Raw genomic sequence first — 19,608 nt, 5'->3', positions numbered from 1 at the left:
ACTCGACATCCTTCATGGGACAGCTCGAATCCCGCTCCTGGTCGTCCTCGGCACCACCTGGTCCACGTGGCTGACGAGTCAAGCTTCACCTTCTTCACCTGAAATCACCCAACATCGGCGGGCATTCGTCTATTGTGCCCTTCCCGGCAGCAGCACTTCTTCGCCAGCTCCCATTGAAAACAACGACGCAACCCGACACCATTTGGCACCTATGCACCTGGCTTCCCTGGGTGAGGTCACACGAGTACTCCGGTGCTTCCGTGGGTGTTGACCCTAGAACTTCCTAATTCCAAAAAGGGTTTGGTCCTAGCTCATCTCTAAGTGTCCCTAATCTTTAAAAATGTAACCGTGACTTTCCCCATAGAACCTAACGGGAGCTTGCGGCTGTGTTCTGACACTGCACACGGCCCCTGTGTCACTACCTTGGGTGGTTCCTTGGGGTCCCAGCGATTCTACAGGCTCTAGACCTTGTATCTAGTTAAGTCGTGGTTCTTATACCACTATTTTAGTATATGGTTTGGCTCGCCCCTAGGGCCGAACGTGTATTTGTGCTAATTTACTGTAATATTTGTAGTGTAACTTATGTGTTTGGACCTCTAGCCTCATAAAGAGACTAGTAGGGTGTGTTTAGAAATGAATACATATATTTTATATATATACCTGGTGTGGTTGCCTTTTATTTGGTCATTCAAGAGATTATAGACTGGCAAAAGAAGCTGCTTTACATTCCTTCAAGACTTAGCATGAAGGCTGCTCTCCATAGCTACCACTAGGATAGCTTTCAATAAAGGTTGTCTTTAACCTATCATCAATAAGAGGTTGTTTGGACTGGTGCAAGGTGCCCACTATAACTAGTGGACAGCATATACCAGGCCAACTTCTCACAAATAGAATCTCTCCACAACTTTATTGCTGGCATCAATATAGCAGAAAACCAGTACGGACTGAGTCTGTGTGGATACATCAGTAGTATCATTCACCTTAATAGCCACAAATTCAGAGCTTCGTAGCTGCTGTATTATGAAGTCTCATGTTACTTCTAACATACAGTCCAGGCGTTCGTTCTGGATGGTTTTCGAAGTGCCTTTAAAAACTGTTGCTGATTTTAAGTGAGTGTCCATTGCACTGTCTAAGCTGGCAACAAAATCAACTAGCCCTCTAAAGATTCCTTTATTTGAAGAGCCTTACTGCTCATCGTGACCACGTAATGCCAATTCAAAAGCACCACAAAAAGCACACAGTCAATTTAGATAAAATGTATCTGTTTTTATCTACTACTAGGTTATGATTCCTTATTCCAATGCGATAGCTGTCATCCAGCTGTGAAGCAAAATTCATTCTTCCAAACATGGCAAGCTTTATTGAGCTATCTAGATGAGATTTACATGCCTCATGTGCCTTTATTTTTTCAGAGAGATGCTTTAAATCTGTAACTCCTGTTTTTGTCCATGGTGCTTCACCACCAAACAGTAAGCAGGGAAAGCAGAACAGCGAATTTTTAGTAGTGCTAGCAGTAAGCCACATTTTCTTTGTATACCATGTAGTAGTGAATATTCAAAGGTAATCTTTTCCACGATCTTTTGTAGACTGTTCAAGCTTGATTTCAGGCTCATCAGGTCCTAAACTTTTCATCTGCATTTTCTCTTCTTCTTTAAGCCTAAAAAAATGGTGTGAGGAGTAGCTGATCAACTGTATTCATTTTGTATAACAGAAAATTAGCTAGTGATTCAAGTGATGTGATGGAGTAGGGCATTGCTTTGAGTCTTGTAGTGATGCTGGCTGGTCTTTCTGCCAGTTACTGGGTCAATCGATGGCCCCTGCGAATAAGTAAAAAGTGGGTGTAAATTTTGACACTAGATAGTGCACAAGTAAAAATGAGATGTAAGATAATGCACAGAACAAACAGCAGTGAGTAGTGCAACATGGAATTTCCATGAACCAGGTAATGCAGAATGGTCCTAAATGCCAATGGCTTATCATCAAAGTCTCGGAAGTATGCCAGAAAGCGCTTTATAGACAAGTTATTAAAATACTGTAAGGTGCAATCTAAACAGGTGACCCATTCTTATATCAGATGCATGTTAGGTTATTGAAATCCATTTTAATTATAAAAACAGGACCTGCTTACCATGATGGCTTGACTTAGAAACATTTATCAGATTATCACACTGGCAACATCTGCCTCAGCCCCGATGAAATGGTGCCATTTTAGACTGGCGCAAAAACAACAGTTGATGGACAGAATGCAGAACAATGTCATACATTCACCCCAGTACAGCGATCTGGGACTAAATCCATCGTTTTTTTGCTCACCATGCCATTCCAGTTTGAACCCAGCCATATGCAAATCAGTCTTGACCCTATGCCTCATGGGAACAGTCCAGCCCGAACTGCCAAGCCAGGATCTACCTGGACTGGAACCAAGCATCCTAGGACCGGTTTCGGGGTTTCACCCCTCTTCAGCCAGGATAGCTTGATTCCAGTGGCATGGAGAGCACGGGACTCACGTCTGAGCATACCCGTCCCACTCGGGGTGACAAATGCAAAAACAACATTTGATGGACAGAATGCAGAACAATGTCATACATTCACCCCAGTACAGTGATCTGGGCCTAAATCCATCGGGTTTTTTTGCTCACCATGCCATTCCAGTTTGAACCCAGCCATATGCAAATCAGTCTTGACCCTGTGCCTCATGGGAACAGTCCAGCCCGAACTGACAAGCCACCGGTCCCAGGATGCTTGTTTCCGGTCCAGGAAATACATGGCTTGGCAGTTCGGGCTGGACTGTTCCCATGAGGCACAGGGTCAGACTGATTTGCATATGGCCATGTCTGAACTGGGATGGTGGAGTGAGCTAAAGAATGATGATGGATTAAACCCAGATCAGTTGACTGGGGGTGAGTGTTTGATATGCTCCAACGCTCCGTCCATCATCCCCTTTGGTATCGCTTTGTTCGCCCTAAGTTGGCAGGGTATGCCCAGACGTGGGTCCCTTGCTCACTTTGCCACTGGATTCAAGATAGCTTGGCTGACGAGGGTTATTAACCCGAAACCGGTCCCAGGATGCTTGTTTCAGGTCCAGGGAAGACATGGCTTGGCAGTTCGGGCTGGACTGTTCCCATGAGGCACAGGATCAGACTGATTTGCATATGGCCATGTCTGAACTGGGGTGGTGGAGTGAGCTAAAGAATGATGATGGATTAAACCCAGATCAGTTGACTGGGGGTGAGTGTTTGATTTGCTGTAACGCTCCGTCCAACATCCCCTTTTGTATCGCTTTGACATTTTAGACTGGGACATTGATTACTGTTTGCCTTTTCACACACAATGTCTGTTGCTTTGCAAATGAACCCTTGCTTGCTGCTCATGCCCATCAACAGAGCTTGTTTTTGAATACGCATAGGACTTACTTTACACTGCTAAACGAGTGGAATTTTCGTTTTGGGGTTTATTCATTCAGGGTGCATCATAATCACACGTCGAGAGCACCCACATATAATCCTGTTTCATGCAAACGTGTGTTAGAAATGTAAGCCATGTTAATGCATTTACATGCCATATTTTAGCAATTATCTAGAAAATGAACGAAATAACATAGGCATTAGACGCAACGGCTGGAATTACGCATGTGAAGAAACCCGTGTTACATCCATAATGTTTTAGTTGTGGTTTAATACTAATGCTTCATTTTAGTTTGATAATCCGCATTAGCAGAATTATAATGTAGTTGTGCTAAACTAAAGTTATGTAACATGAATGCTTCAAATACGTTCTTATGTTGGCTCAAGTTGTAGGCCTGAAATACCAGTCCTTGGTAGTTCTCATTCTGAACTAACGTTAAATTTCATGTGCTCTGTGGATTTGTACTTTCTCACGTTTTCATTGTTGGTGGAGAAGCTTTCTCGTAGGAATAGTAACGTCTTCGTTTTAGCAGCTAGTCAAGGAAAGTAGAGGTTAGAATTGTATGCCGTAAGGCATACAAGACTCTGGAGTCCGTTTTGCACAGAAAAAGGCATGGGAACCAAGGGCAAAATAAATGTTGCCGAAGAGGAACTTGGAGAACACAGTGGGAAGGTCTATCCTAGGCTGTGTGACCATCATTGGAGTATGTGAATGAAGGGAAATATGGGAAAGGGGTGCCTACAATAATTTGTTTTTTTATTTTTTCCTCTGTACCTTTATACCCTTGTACTGAGATGCGTTTATGTCCCACTGTTTTTGACATTGTAATAAATCTAACTAACCTGTTCCAGTTGTCTGTGAGTTATTAAGTATTGAGGTGAGTTACCTTGAATCGGTTTGTTGACTCAATTGATTGTCTCCCCTTCACACTTTCATGCTTCTTAAAAGATTCATCAGTTGGCATTCCTAGAAAGATCCAGTACAAATGGGCCCGGCCCTTTCACTACCATGGAGGCTCACAGTATCTGTGCTAGATACAAATGATAGCCAGCAAGTAGTTAATATGAAGTAGGGAAGAATGCAGCTAGAAATCATGACTTGAAACAGCAGCGCCATAGACAGACCAATCTCCAAGATCCAGCCCTCTCACATGGTGAAGACATTTTCTGAATTGGCAGGTCTGAGTGACGTTCCACTTCATTGATATACATACTCGGTAAGGGTTAGTGTTTCTGCGTTGTAAGCGATTAACTGCAAGTGCGTGTGATGACAGCAATAAACCTCACTCCTGAGTCAGGCCAGGCCCAGATAATGTTCTGCACTGGGAATCGAAGCACACGAGTACCATCGAACCCTCATATCTCCACTACACACTGTTCCCAGGCAGTGGCGTAGCTAGAGCTTCTGGCGCCCGGGGCTATCCCTCAGATTGCCGCCCATGGCCAGTAGCAAGGGGCGGGCGGTGCTGGGGAAAAAGGACGGCGAGCAGCGGGGGTGGATTGGCAGGGTTTAAGTTACGACACCACTCTCTACTCCACTGCAGGTGAAAGCAAAGGTCGGAGCTGAGTTTGCTGCGTGCGTCCACCCACTATTCTCAAGGTGAACGCCGTCCACCCTGCCAAGAAGTTGGGCCACACAGAAATATGCTGAACTTGTCCCGGTATCATTTTCAGACTCCTGGACAAGTTACACTCATTGTGAGATCCTCTGCTGGCTTCTTGTGAGGCATAAAATACCCCATTGATTGTACACCGCTCTATCTAATCTTTCTCTCCTCTTTGTATTAGGGATTCACTTTAATAATACAGCACAATGTTAACTTTGCACGCCACAAATAAACATTTGCTGAATGTCCTCAGGAATAAAGTAGCTTCCTTTTGGGACAGGGCCTTCTAATTTGCATTGGCTAGAGAATGACCTTCCCCTATTGTGCATAAAAAAAACTTAAGACTTGTATGTAATCTGTACTGTATCATTTTGATCTATAATTCTCTATGATTTTCCTTGTTTTTATTACACTGTTTTTTCCTATTAAGTTGTTCTATAGTGCCAGGAATCCAAGGTATTCATGCTTGTATTAATAAACCATAGCAGCATAACATCAAATGTGAACTGAGCGCTCGGAGAGCGGCCAGCTGCTGTTTGCTCTCCCAATTCTCAGCTCGCAGTTTTGAACTGAGCACAAAGAGAACTGTGAACAGTTCACAGCTCACTGAGTGCTCAGTTCACAACTGCAATAAGCGTTTTGAAAGAGCTATGGGTTGTTCTCAGCTGAGGAAATCCTGAGGAGGTCATGAGGGAGAGCCCAAGAAGTGTCACTTGCATGATACTCCCACCTCAGAAACCTCCAATTCCCATCAAAGAGACATTACAAAGAAATATACTCTATTTTGAGAACGATAACATTTAGAAAGGGATTTGGAAAGAAAATAATGTGTATTAATGAGCCCTTGTAAGACTAAGGAGAGATAAAGGAGGGCCCTGAAGCAGGCCTGGCATATAAGTAACGATCGGGCGTGCAGTGGCCCACCCGAATGTATCCTTGGCCCACCCGAATAAAAATGCCTGTAACAGGGCCTGTTGGGAAGAAGCACTGTGCGGCAACACGCATGTCATGGGTTCAAATACCGGTAAGGTGGGCAAATCGTTTGAATCTGGGCAGAAGTAACTATCATTCAAGCGCCTTGGGACAATTTTCTGTTTGTGCGCAATAGGACGACAGAACATTTGCGGTCATCCAAAAGGTGACTAAACGTGGAGCCGAAAAGCAATTTCATCCACACACTTTTGCAAACAATCCCCTCTAACCCAGGATAAAAGAGTATCGCGCGCCACAAGGAGAGGCCCTTGCGTATTCCCGCCATTCTACGTTCCACTCCATCCGTTCAGTGGAGAATGGTTTGATTTCTCACAAAAAGTACGCACCGTTATCGCCATTGGCTAAATCTGTGACTTGAGCAACACCTACAGGCTATGTTCAAATTATGACTACGACTGCCATGATTCCAAGCACAAGTTCAAGTGATATGGTCAAATGCTATGTGGCCACACTTCCAGCTTGTCTTGCCTTTTTGGCCGCATTCTAGGAATTGTAGTTGCGTTTTAAACATTGAAAGTATGTGCCAAAAATATTATCTTAATAGCCAAAACTGGTTGGCGGTGTCGCACATGACAGGCACTAGTTGGTACATATACATTTGTACTCTTATAATTTAAAATTTATAACGCCATACATAACAAGTGTTATTAGTGCACTAGTCAATAAGGAACTCGATTTATCGACCCAGAAGTAAATATAGTGTGGACCCCGACGTGATTAATACTAATCAGCTGCTGATAATACAGACGAGCAGAGAATTGTAGCGCGCCGCAATGATGCATTTTACTCAGATAATGTGCAGATGGCCTGCATTCGTGTAAACATTGATCAGATCAAATGCTCTTTTGGACAAGTTTTGCTGTTTGCTTTTAAGGGAATGGCTCAAGGGGGTTGCTCGTGTCAATATTATGTCATCTGATGAACCAGGGTAAAAAGGGATAACAAATAAATTCCAAGATGCAACCTATGTTCATGAATCATTTTATGCAAAGGTTTTTCAGAAATAAAAACAGAACACAAAATAACAAAACAAAAACTGATTATAAAATTATAGGAAAGAAGGAGAGAAAATATATTGGTTACATTTCTTGTTACGCAAACAAGGCAAATCAGAGAAAATTCAGTATGCCCCACATGCAAAAACTTGTGCGTGCCATGGACTGCTATAACGCCTGGTTGCTCAAACGCTTGAACGCCATTGGCGACGAGGCAGTCACCCACTCTGCTGTTCACATACAGTGGAAGAGCTGCGCGCTCAACAGACAAACAATGAAAGCACTTCCTACCCAGTAACACTGTGGTTAAGGGAAAGGAAACAGACCGGACATCCGACCCGTGTGAAATGCAGACAGTGTCTGCAGCAGATCTGTATTTCCCGGCACGAGACTCCTCCACTCAGAAGAGAGCGCATGTGGTGGTGTGCGGCGTGCGCGATAGTGTGCATCACCGCTGCAGCGCGGGGCTGGCCAAAAATTATGCCCAGGGCCGTCATTGGTAGCGCTTGATGCTCGCTACAAGATTGATGGCCCTGGGACCACATAAACAGTACGCCGGCGCCGCACCACCACCAAGTTAGGTGGAGGTGGTGCAGAATTTTGTGTGGTGCGGCACTTGGGTGCAAGCAGGTGAGCTTGTACTTACAGTTACACGTGTGGTGTACTATCTGCTCAGCGACAGCACCAGTGCCACGCAGCTGCCGCTGGCCACCACGAAAATAGTGCTACGCCACCGATTTCACTGCGCCACTTCTACAACTTGACTGCATCACAATCCTTCCGCCTGCTTCAAGCAGGCGTAAGGACTGACGCAGGGCCTTTCACGTGGGACTCGCCCATGGTCAATGGCACATTGCTAGAGTTGCCTCAAGTTTCTGGCACACTCCAGCAATGCGTCATTACTGTGCCAACAGATATGTCAGGATTCCTGACGTATCTGTTGACTACCTGGGACATGGAGCTCCATACAGTAAATACGACGCATCCACTGTGTTGCAAGGAGGGCGCAATGAAAAGTGTTGCATCGCTGTTTTTAACCAGCGATGCCACACTTTTCATAAACGAGGCCCTAAATTATTATCAATGGTTGTTTACAAAATGTACCTAGAAACGCTGCCTTTGTCACAGCTTTCCCCAAAGGAGTGCTGAGGGGGAGCACACAATACCACGTCTAATTACATTCATGTGTGTTTACTTTTCAGCAGTTTTATTGGAGAGCATTTAACACATATTTACTGAAAGTAGCAGTGTCCCTTGCTCACTGTGCTTTAAAATGTGCCATTTCCAATATATTATTACAAACAGTTGTAAATATAGAATAATAACAGTTAAAAAATACTTCAAAATGTGCAACATTCTTTTAAATCTCACCATATTATGTCTTTCATTAAAAGATATTGTGAGGGATCGAAACCCATGCCCATCACCAAGACCCAAGTGTTGTTATTGGGGATCGTGCCCCCCCAAAACACCTACCTCCGGCTACGGGCTTTTTCTGCACCATCTTCCCCTCTGTCTGCACCATCTCTGCCTGCACCATCTCACCATTTGCATGCACCATCTCGCCCTCTGCCTGCACCATATAACTCTGTCTGCACCATCTCACCCTCTGCCTGCGCCATCTCACCCTCTGCCTGCGCCATCTCACCCTCTGCCTGCGCCATCTCACCCTCTGCCTGCGCCATCTCACCCCCTGTCCGCACCATCTCTCTTTGCCTGCAGAAATCTCCCCCTCTGCCTGCACCATCTCTCCCTCTGCCTGCACCATCTCTCCCTCTGCCTGCACCATCTCTCCCTCTGCCTGCACCATCTCTCCCTCTGCCTGCACCATCTCTCCCTCTGCCTGCACCATCTCTCCCTCTGCCTGCACCATCTCTCCCTCTGCCTGCTTGCACCATCTCCCCCTCTGCCTGCACCATCTCCCCCTCTGCCTGCACCATCTCCCCCTCTGCCTGCACCATATAACTCTCTGACTGAACCATCTCCCCCTCTGCCTGCACCATATAACTCTCTGACTGAACCATCTCCCCCTCTGCCTGCACCATATAACTCTCTGACTGAACCATCTCCCCCTCTGCCTGCACCATATAACTCTCTGACTGAACCATCTCCCCCTCTGCCTGCACCATATAACTCTCTGACTGAACCATCTCCCCCTCTGCCTGCACCATATAACTCTCTGACTGAACCATCTCCCCCTCTGCCTGCACCATATAACTCTGACTGCACCATCTCCCCCTCTGCCTGCACCATATAACTCTCTGACTGAACCATCTCCCCCTCTGCCTGCACCATATAACCCTCTGACTGAACCATCTCACCCTCTGACTGAACCATCTCCCCCTCTGCCTTCACCACGTCTCACTCAGTGCCTGCGCCGTCTCACCCTCTGCCTGCGCCACATCACCCTCTGCCTGCGCCACACCACCCTCTGCCTGCGCCACACCACCCTCTGCCTGCGCCACATCACCCTCTGCCTGCGCCACATCACCCTCTGCCTGCGCCACATCACCCTCTGCCTGCGCCACATCACCCTCTGCCTGCGCCACATCACCCTCTGCCTGCGCCACATCACCCTCTGCCTGCGCCACATCACCCTCTGCCTGCGCCACATCACCCTCTGCCTGCGCCACATCACCCTCTGCCTGCGCCACATCACCCTCTGCCTGCGCCACATCACCCTCTGCCTGCGCCACATCACCCTCTGCCTGCGCCACATCACCCTCTGCCTGCGCCACATCACCCTCTGCCAGCGCCACATCACCCTCTGCCTGCGCCACATCACCCTCTGCCTGCGCCACATCACCCTCTGCCTGCGCCACATCACCCTCTGCCTGCGCCACATCACCCTCTGCCTGCGCCACATCACCCTTTGCTTGCACCATCTCCCCCTTTGCTTGCACCATCTCCCCCTTTGCTTGCACCATCTCCCCCTCTGCTGGCAGCATCTACCGCTTGCCTGCGCTACATTACCCTCTGCCTGCATCATCTCAATCTTGGCCTGTACCATCTCTCCCTCTGCTGGCACCATCTCACCCTCTTCCTGCACCACGTCCCCCTTCCCTGCACCATCTCGCCCTCTGAGAGCACCATATAACTCTCTGACTGAACCATCTCCCCCTCTGCCTGCACCATATAACTCTCTGACTGAACCATCTCCCCCTCTGCCTGCACCATATAACTCTCTGACTGAACCATCTCACCCTCTGCCTGCACCATCTCACCCTCTGCCTGCACCATCTCCCCCTCTGCCTTCACCACGTCTCACTCAGTGCCTGCGCCGTCTCTCCCTCTGCCTGCGCCATCTCTCCCTCTGCCTGCGCCATCTCTCCCTCTGCCTGCGCCATCTCTCCCTCTGCCTGCGCCATCTCTCCCTCTGCCTGCGCCACCTCACCCTCTGCCTGCATCATCTCATCTCCCCCTCTGCCTTCACCACCTCCCCTCTGCCTTCACCACCTCCCCTCTGCCTGCACCATCTCCCCCTCTGCCTGCACCATCTCTCCCTCTGCCTGCACCATCTCTCCCTCTGCCTGCACCATCTCTCCCTCTGCCTGCACCATCTCTCCCTCTGCCTGCACCATCTCTCCCTCTGCCTGCACCATCTCTCCCTCTGCCTGCTTGCACCATCTCTCCCTCTGCCTGCTTGCACCATCTCTCCCTCTGCCTGCTTGCACCATCTCCCCCTCTGCCTGCACCATCTCCCCCTCTGCCTGCACCATCTCCCCCTCTGCCTGCACCATCTCCCCCTCTGCCTGCACCATCTCCCCCTCTGCCTGCACCATCTCCCCCTCTGCCTGCACCATCTCCCCCTCTGCCTGCACCATCTCACCCTCTGCCTGCACCATCTCACCCTCTGCCTGCACCATCTCACCCTCTGCCTGCACCATCTCACCCTCTGCCTGCACCATCTCACCCTCTGCCTGCACCATCTCACCCTCTGCCTGCACCATCTCACCCTCTGCCTGCACCATCTCACCCTCTGCCTGCACCATCTCACCCTCTGCCTGCACCATCTCACCCTCTGCCTGCACCATCTCACCCTCTGCCTGCACCATCTCACCCTCTGCCTGCACCATCTCACCCTCTGCCTGCACCATCTCACCCTCTGCCTGCACCATCTCACCCTCTGCCTGCACCATCTCACCCTCTGCCTGCACCATCTCACCCTCTGCCTGCACCATCTCACCCTCTGCCTGCACCATCTCACCCTCTGCCTGCACCATCTCACCCTCTGCCTGCACCATCTCACCCTCTGTCTGCGCCACATCACCCTCTGCCTGCACCATCTCCCCTTTGCTTGCACCATCTCCCCCTCTGCTGGCAGCATCTACCGCTTGCCTGCGCTACATTACCCTCTGCCTGCATCATCTCAATCTTGGCCTGTACCATCTCTCCCTCTGCTGGCACCATCTCACCCTCTTCCTGCACCACGTCCCCCTTCCCTGCACCATCTCGCCCTCTGAGGGCACCGTGTCACCATCTGTCTGCACAAACCCCCCCCTGTGCCTGCACCATCTCACCCTCTGCACATCTTCCCCTCTGTCTGCACCATTGAACCCTCGGTCTGCACCATCTCTCCCTCTGCCTGCACCATCTCACCCTCTGCAAATCTAGCCTCTGCCTGCACCATTTACCCCTCTGCCTGTCCTGTCTCACCCTCTGCCTGCTGCACCATCTCACCCCCTGCACATCTCCCCCTCTGCGTGCACCATCTCCCCCTCTGCGTGCACCGCCTCCCCTTGTGTCTGCTTCTCTTGTAACCCTATTACCTTCTATCCACCCCCACCGATGCTTTCTGTCTCCCAGTTCACAGCTCTTCTCAATGTGACGGAAAATAAACTCTCGTGAAATGTGCTTTGAATTCGTGCACGCGATACTAAATGAAAAGTTTAAATAAACAGAGAAGACACACTCACCCTCACCTTCACTCTGCCTTCGAACACACCGCAGGGACTGGGGAGGACTGGTCAGGCTGGGAGCAGGAAGAGTCTAAAACGAGGGGGTTAATGGAGAAGGGAAAGATAGGCATGTAGCTTTGCTTGCAGTAGACACCGCGGGGCTGGCCACAAATTGTTCCCAGGGCCGTCATTGGTAGCGCTTTACGCTCGCTACAAGATTGACGGCCCTGGGACCCACATAAACAGTAAGCCGGGCCCGGCGCCGCACCACCACTAAGTTAGGTGGAGCAGCATTTTGTGTGGTGCGGCATTTGGGTGCAAGCAGGTGCGCTTGCACGTACAGTAACACGTGTGGTGTACTGGCTGCTCAGTGACAGCACCAGTGCCACGCAGCTGCCGCTGGCCGCCCCGAAAATAGTGCCGCCTGGGGCGGACCGCCCCCACCGCCCCCCCCTAGCTACGCCATTGTTCCCAGGCATGCGGCCGGTATGACGTTGCTTTTAATCTGTCACAAACCACTTCATCCTCTACCTCCTTCCTGTCTTTTGATTTACTCCCCACTGCTTTACTCCCCACATTTGGTTGTTCAAAAAACACATTAGGTCATTTGTCAAAGCAAATTATCTTACAAATAATCACAATAAGTTGTTAAGCCTCTGTAAAGGAAGCTTGCTCAAGCTCTTTCCAATTCAAAAATAGAAGTAGCACCTCCTGAATCTTGAACTGTGTTTCTCCAGGAGTGTGGGCTAAGCAGTTGGTTACTTGTCAGGGGGAACCCAAAAAAGGAATTCTGCATGCTGTGTTGACATAATCTACTCATCTTATGGTTGGCAGTGGCAGCCGTGGCAAATATCTGTATTGCCTAATGGTTTGTGCTACCGCTGGGTGCCACAGTGAACCTTCAGTCTGGACTAGGCCTTTAACTCAAGCTGCATTGCTTGCACCCAGGCAGGCAATTTCAGTCAACATACATGTGTTAATAATGTTACATGATTTATTTGGCTGCAGGTGTCAGGTGTGATATCAGAAAAGTGTCTCATAAATTGCAGGGGAAGACGAAGAATTCAATTCACTGGAAAGAATCCTAAAGAAAACGTCAATGGAAAAGCCCTCCAGGGGTTTAAATTATACACTGCCTCCTTCCATGCTATAATTTGAAATCACTCAACTTCAGTGGTTCAGCACTTTAAATGGCAAGTGCCAATTAAAGCCTTTTAGGACATTATTCACACATTTCCTTGCAACTAAAAACAAGCATTGGCATAGCCAATAGGTCTCGCTTTTGGGACCTTATAAGTATTTAGTTATGCAGCACAATATCCTTGGTGCAATAACATCAACTGTTGCATGGCTAAAAACTTATAAGGTCCCAAAGGCGAGACCTATTGGCTATGCCAATGCTTGTTTTTCGAGGCCTGGCATGCAGTTTTAAATGTAGGCTGGTAAGAAAGGTGCCAACCCGAGTGGCAAGGTCTAGAGAGAAATAAAATAGGAAGAGAGGTGAGTTATAATGAGATAGCACAAATAGAAAGGTCAGGTAAACAAAGTAGTGAGGCAGAGAGGCAGGTAGAGCCGGTGGGATGAAAAATAGAAAGATAGGAATTTCCGTCTCATAACATAACTTGTATTTGTAAAGCGCACGTTCAGCCATAGGCATCTTGGCGCTGAATAACAGATGCTTATTCAGCTACTTTAACCCTTGTGAAAAGCAGTGCTGCATAATGATATGTTCTGAAACTTTGCACCAGCTTCAACAAATGTGCAAGCCCATCATTCAGTAGAATGGCTTGCATTTTTCTGGGAGACTGCTAATGTGTGCATCTTTGCACATCTCACTTCGTAAGAATATGCCAAAGTCAGATATACTCTTTGGCTACTCTTCTTCAAATGGTGCAGGGATGAAGGCCTGCTGGAGACAAGAGGCCTCCTGTACTTCAGAGGTCTGTAGCATCCAGAGGATTGACCTTAAAGGAGTTCTGGGGGCAATATGGGCAACACGTGAAATGCGCACCACCCAGATAATGGCAGACCGTTAGCATTTCTATCCCTTTTTTCGACCTTTAAGCTCTTTGGCACTGTGCTGGTTTAAGAATACACCCAGGAACTCGGTCGCCATACGGTATAAGGTTGACTTCACCCTATGTATAGGAGCCCCAGCAACTCAGAACTGGGCTCTAATCGGCGGCCACTGTCCGATTTCCAGAAGTGGCCCTTTACAGGAAGCAGTAGTGCCAGCAGGGCTGCTGTACCTTTATAACGACAGTACAGGAACTTCAGTAGGGCTGATAGACTTTTAATAGTACAGTTCCGGTTGCTACTTCTCAGGAATGCGGATGCATATTTAATTGTACAGTGTCCACGCTTCTCAGCTCTGTTAATGAGTCAGCACTAGAATTCCAAAACTTGGCTGCTGAATTTTTAATGACACCGTATCTTTCAGTATCTTTACTTGTTCTCAGTAGATAGTTTTTGGGTACATTATCAACCCTTTTAGTGGGGATGCTGTCCTTTTAATTGGACTGTGACTGCCCTTCGGAAGTAGGGCTGTTGAACTTTCATGGGCGCCGTTTTTGCACTTCTCTGTACTAGAGTTGGTGTACTTCCTCAGCTAGCACTGGCACTTTTCATCGGGTCTGCTATGGTTTTAATAGATAGAATAAACCCTTCTCAGCCTGAATGCTGTTCTTCTAATGGGGTGTTATTAGCACTTCAGGGAAGAGATACTGTACTTGTATGGCACAAGCCCTGCTCATCCGAGCAGCTATACTTTTAAATGACAGCACCAGCACTTCAATAGGGCTAATGCACTTTGAATGGGACAGTATAAGCACTTCAAAGTACGGCGCCTATGCTTTTAATGAAGTAGCGGTAGCACTTCGGAGCAGTGATGCTGTAGTTTTAAATGTCGCACTTCAAACAGTACTTGTAATGGATCAATCAATGTCAGCCCTTCTAACCAGCTTTGTTATATTTAGAAGGGGGCACTGCCAGCAGTTCTTTGCAGGCTACTATATTTTAATGTGCCAGCGCCAGCACTTCTTATCAGCCCTGCTATACTTTTAACATGGCAGTAATGCACTTTTCACCAGGCCGCTATATTGTAATGCGACAGTACCAGTCCAGCACTTCTCATCAGATGACTATACTTTAATGAGCGGTGCCAGGATTCTCATGTGTTAATTTTAATAGGACAATACCAACTCTTTTTTTTTTTAAATCAGGGCTCTTATAAATTGAATGCAACAGTATCATCACTTCCCATCAGCACAGCCTGCTATATTTTAAGGGCACAGTATCAGCACTTCTCATCATGGCTGATGGGACCATAATGTACCAGTATTTGATGCCAGCACGGCTACACTTTCACTAGGACAGTGCCCACACTTCTCATCAGCCTGCTCTCCGTTTGACAGTGTACAGAACGTCTCAGCAGCTCTCAGTATGGTCGGTGAGACGGTTCCCATGTCCGCCACCACAGGGTGCACGAGCAGCTCAGTAGCATTAGCATGGATAGACACCGAAGCAGCCCGTGCTAAGATGCAGGCTCCTGTGATCTCTCTCTGCCGATGCCAACAATCATGCCACTCATCAACGAACCTTCACGTGCAGTGCAGAGCCTGAGCGCTGGTCGACTCTGAGTAGCTCCCTTCTGCCCATGCCCGCCACTGCTCAAATGACACAAAACTTCCATAGTTCCAGGTTCTTTCTAGAGGTACCACTGCTACACTACCTGCAGGTTCAAGGTAAATCTTTGCAGCACACGCTGTACTTCGAGCTATAGAGCAACGCAGAACCTATGTGAATGCATAATGGAGAAAATCATCTTATCACACATGCTTGTCATCTCTCCCTAAGCCATGAGGTGTTCATTTCAACTACTACCATCACTAAGTAAACACACTGGGGCTTCTTTTATTTTCCCTATTAAGCAAATGCCCACAACCTCCTCAAGTGTAGTAATACAGCATTTCGCTGAAAAGCATGCTAGTTTTGGGAGATATTCCCACAGATTGGGCTTTTATGTTGACTGTGCCGGCCTTTACAGAGCTATCTAATTTGACAAGTAACAACACTCCCCCAACCCAATAGGACTTTCAAGGGCACCAGCACAGCAGGGAACCACCTCGGACCCCAGCTGGTGTTGTGAGTCAAGTTCCTAAGAGAGGCTTGACTAACATTAAGAAAACACACATGATGCACGCCACTGGCCTCCTTTCTGGCACACTCGAGCTGTCGAGGCTGAAATTTGCATTTAATCACACTGCATCTTTTGTATCTCAGCTCAGATGTTAACCCTTCACCCCTTCAGACATCCTAGTTTCTCTCCAAAAACATTCGCAAAAAATTCAGCCAAACTAGAAATAGAATCATCCACCACCTGGACTTGTGGCACAGCATTGGGATTAAGAAGAACACCAAGTAAACATTGATGAGGCCACCCTAAAAGTCTGTCACCTCGCTTGGCCACATGTATTTTAGCATCAGTCATCCATCCACTCAGTTCGATACAAGCTAAGAAGTAACCTGGCAATTGCCAGAACTTCATCCAATGGTGGCTCATCTTTTAACCACAATTCTTCTCTAGTTTTGTCATGAGCACATTTCAAAACAAATGGATCCCTAATCCTTTCCTCCACAGCACCACCAAACTTACATGTAAAAGAAAGCTTTCTTAAAGCTGAAACAAACTCCTCAATAGACTCACCTTTCTTTTGCTCACGCAGCCCGAAATGATACCTCTCCATTATTGTGCTTAGTCGAGGGAGATAGTGCCGATCCAACTGCAGTATACAAATCTCGTACTCATTTAATGTTCTCTGGTCAGCAGTACTTAGTTCTGGCAAATGTTCAAGAACCTCCTGTCCCTCGCCCCCTAAACAGTGCAACAATAAATAATGTTTTTGTTCTGCGCTTAAGTTTGTCCCGCAAACTTTCGCATAATTCTCAAAGATCTTCTGCCACTTTATTGTTGGTTCTCCTGGGCTTGTCAAGAAAAATGGTGGCTGAATTACGTTTTGCATTATGTATAAGAATCAAAAGAAGGAATGTAATGTACTTTACACACTGTAACAAACTATCAAATTTAAAAGATCCTTATTAGTAGATCTAAACTAACACAGAGTTACCTTGTAATGACTTCCTGTAGCTCTTTATATATTTTTTAAATATACCAACACATAACTCACTATACATTTTTAAACAAAAAACTATGAGTTTCCACTGCATCAGAATCATGTGCATACATGCACGAATAGAAACCTTTTTAGTAGGTAGACAATACAAACATGAGTCGCCTCTCACTTTTTTTCTTTAAAATTGTACTCATGCACAAAGGAGCAAAGAGTATACCTCTAAAATAATTAAGTCAAAAACTTACTAAACTTAAATTTGTAAAGCTGTGCCAAACGTAAATTCATAAATGTGTGCCAATCACCGCTATACTAGTGAAATGGCACAATAAATGTGCAGGCTGTCAGCTGTCAAAGACAAATTGAAAAGTGAAGTACCGGTAAACGTTGTAAACACACTAATACTGAAGGTGTGCTAGTCACTGTAGAACTGTGTGACTTTAAATAACAATGAATAGACAAAATGTTACAGTCACTGATATTTCAGATATGAATAAATGATGCACAGGTAAATCACGCTCAAACTCCGCAACACTCGAGCATATTAACTCACAAACAATGTTACTGGATATAAACCTTCCCAAAGAGACAAAATGGTCACCGTGCGATACGACGCACGTCCAGTCGCTAAAGAAAATCTTAATTTCTCTCCTTCCCAATGATGCAAGATGTCACCCGTGTGTGACGACACACGTAGACACGCCGAATATTCTTCAAAGACTGAACGCAGATGCATTCCAGCACTTTTCCAAGGCCTGTGATTAACGGTACAGGTGAAACGCAAATGCGTTTAACCTCATACCCTTCCCGTGGACCTCCTCACCAGTTTATTTCTGCAAACCGACGTGTCGGCGAAAACACTGGCTGCTGCTGGAGAAGTTTGACATAAACCTTCTCAACTGTGATTAATTCAGCCGCGGGAGGAGGATAAATCACCAGATCTTTCCTTGAAGATAAAAGGGGATACAGGATACTTCGCTGGATGTTGAAGTGAGTACCACGCTCGTGGCCAAATTAATGTAGTGTCTACCACATTAATAAATTACTCGTAAACGCCAAGTTATGGTCAGGTCCGGTTTATTCACCTCAGCCATCGACAGCAGTTCAGCAACTGACAACTTAAGAACCCAAACATAGTGAGATTCCACATGGAACCTCTAGCAAGGTTCTACTCAGAACCAACCCTGATGTCACAAAGAGCAGTTTAGAAAGGGTAGGGTGAGTACATAAGTCAGTCAATGAGGTGAGTTCACTAGTCAGCAATCGATGTGGAGCCTGAAGGTCACGTGCTTGACTCTACAAACTACGAAGCCGAGGCTCGCCTGCCGTAAAGATAAGCACGGGTGTGGAGACGCATATTGGTAAAAACGTTAAGTCACGCCAGCATGCCCACTTCTGCATAGTCACGTTACTGGGTCTTTGTACAGAGTTGTGTCGTGTGGTTGCTGACTACTTGAGCTCTCTGCGCTTCTAATCTGAACCCCGAGATCTGATTCGTAATGAGAGCGGGAAGAAGCGAGGGGAACTTGGAAGAACAGGCGGAGACAAGGAGGAATAATGGAAACAAACATGTCGTGTTTTATAGCATGTCAAAGTCATGTGCCAGACACTGCATTGCTCTTTGGGGCACTGTAAACATGCTTAATTTTTACAAAACAGACAATTGAAGCAATACAGAAAGTCATCACAAACGCCGCTCGTGCAGTCAATTAGTCTGACACCGTCACGTAAATTTGGATGGATCGTGCAACCCAGTGGCAAGCCCACTCTCCTTCTCCGTGATTCTGCATGTTTGAGCAAAATAATGCATTTGACTTCTGGCCTCCTCACATTCACATATGGTCTACTCTGAGATATTGCATCGGACACAGGAAGTGGGCATACATCACGGGCCTTGGTCTTAGGATGCTAATTGAGCTTCTGATGGCCCCCAGGAGTCGTGGCCTACTCTTAGGGCATGCATGTTTTAGTCTGAGAGGCCCTTAGGGCAGCACAGGGAGCCAGGGAACATGTGTTTCCGCTTGTGCCTGGGCCCCTGTCTGCACGTATGAGTCCGACCTGCGTGCGTGTGTGTGTGTGTGTGTGTGTGTGTGTGTGTGTAACATACGCTAACAAGCGCCACCACCCCCACCTACCTATGGTATGGAGTGACCTGTGGGGGCGTGCCGGTCACACAAAGGCGCACTGGGCCTCAAACTGTCTGCTGCCCAACAAGCGAAACCAAAAGCTACCAACAACAACGTACGTATGCCCCCAGGGCAAGGCCTCTAATCCACCCCCCAGCAACTACCACCACGGAATCAAAGTTACCCCTCCGGCCGGGCCCCCAGGCATCAGTAAAGTAAATTATCGCAGCAGTGACAAAATGAAAAACAACACTTAAACAGTCTTCGGGCATGCATGTTTTAGTGTGAGGGCAGCACCGGGAGCCAGGGAATGCGTGTTTCCGTCCCGCTTGTACCTGGGCCCCTGTCTGCACGTACGAGTCCAACCTGTGCCGCGTGTGTATGTAACATACATTAACAAGCACCAAGGCCTCAGAGCCACATTCCCCTACCCCCCAACTACCGCCACAGAATCAA

General features: G+C 47.4%; 1 long non-coding RNA gene across 1 annotated transcript; it reads right to left on the bottom strand.

Moving 5' to 3' along the window:
* Positions 1-1,157: 1,157 nt before the first annotated feature.
* On the bottom strand, positions 1,158-16,766 carry LOC146830227 (uncharacterized). Its single transcript, XR_014961395.1, has 2 exons — positions 16,603-16,766; positions 1,158-1,817 (listed from the first exon to the last, which is right to left on the bottom strand). It is a non-coding gene; the product is annotated as an uncharacterized LOC146830227 (long non-coding RNA).
* Positions 16,767-19,608: the final 2,842 nt, after the last annotated feature.

The sequence above is a fragment of the Triturus cristatus genome, chromosome 5_1 (genome assembly GCF_964204655.1).
Source record: "Triturus cristatus chromosome 5_1, aTriCri1.1, whole genome shotgun sequence".
NCBI lineage: Eukaryota > Metazoa > Chordata > Amphibia > Caudata > Salamandridae > Triturus > Triturus cristatus.
This window is presented reverse-complemented; position numbering and strand designations above follow the sequence as displayed.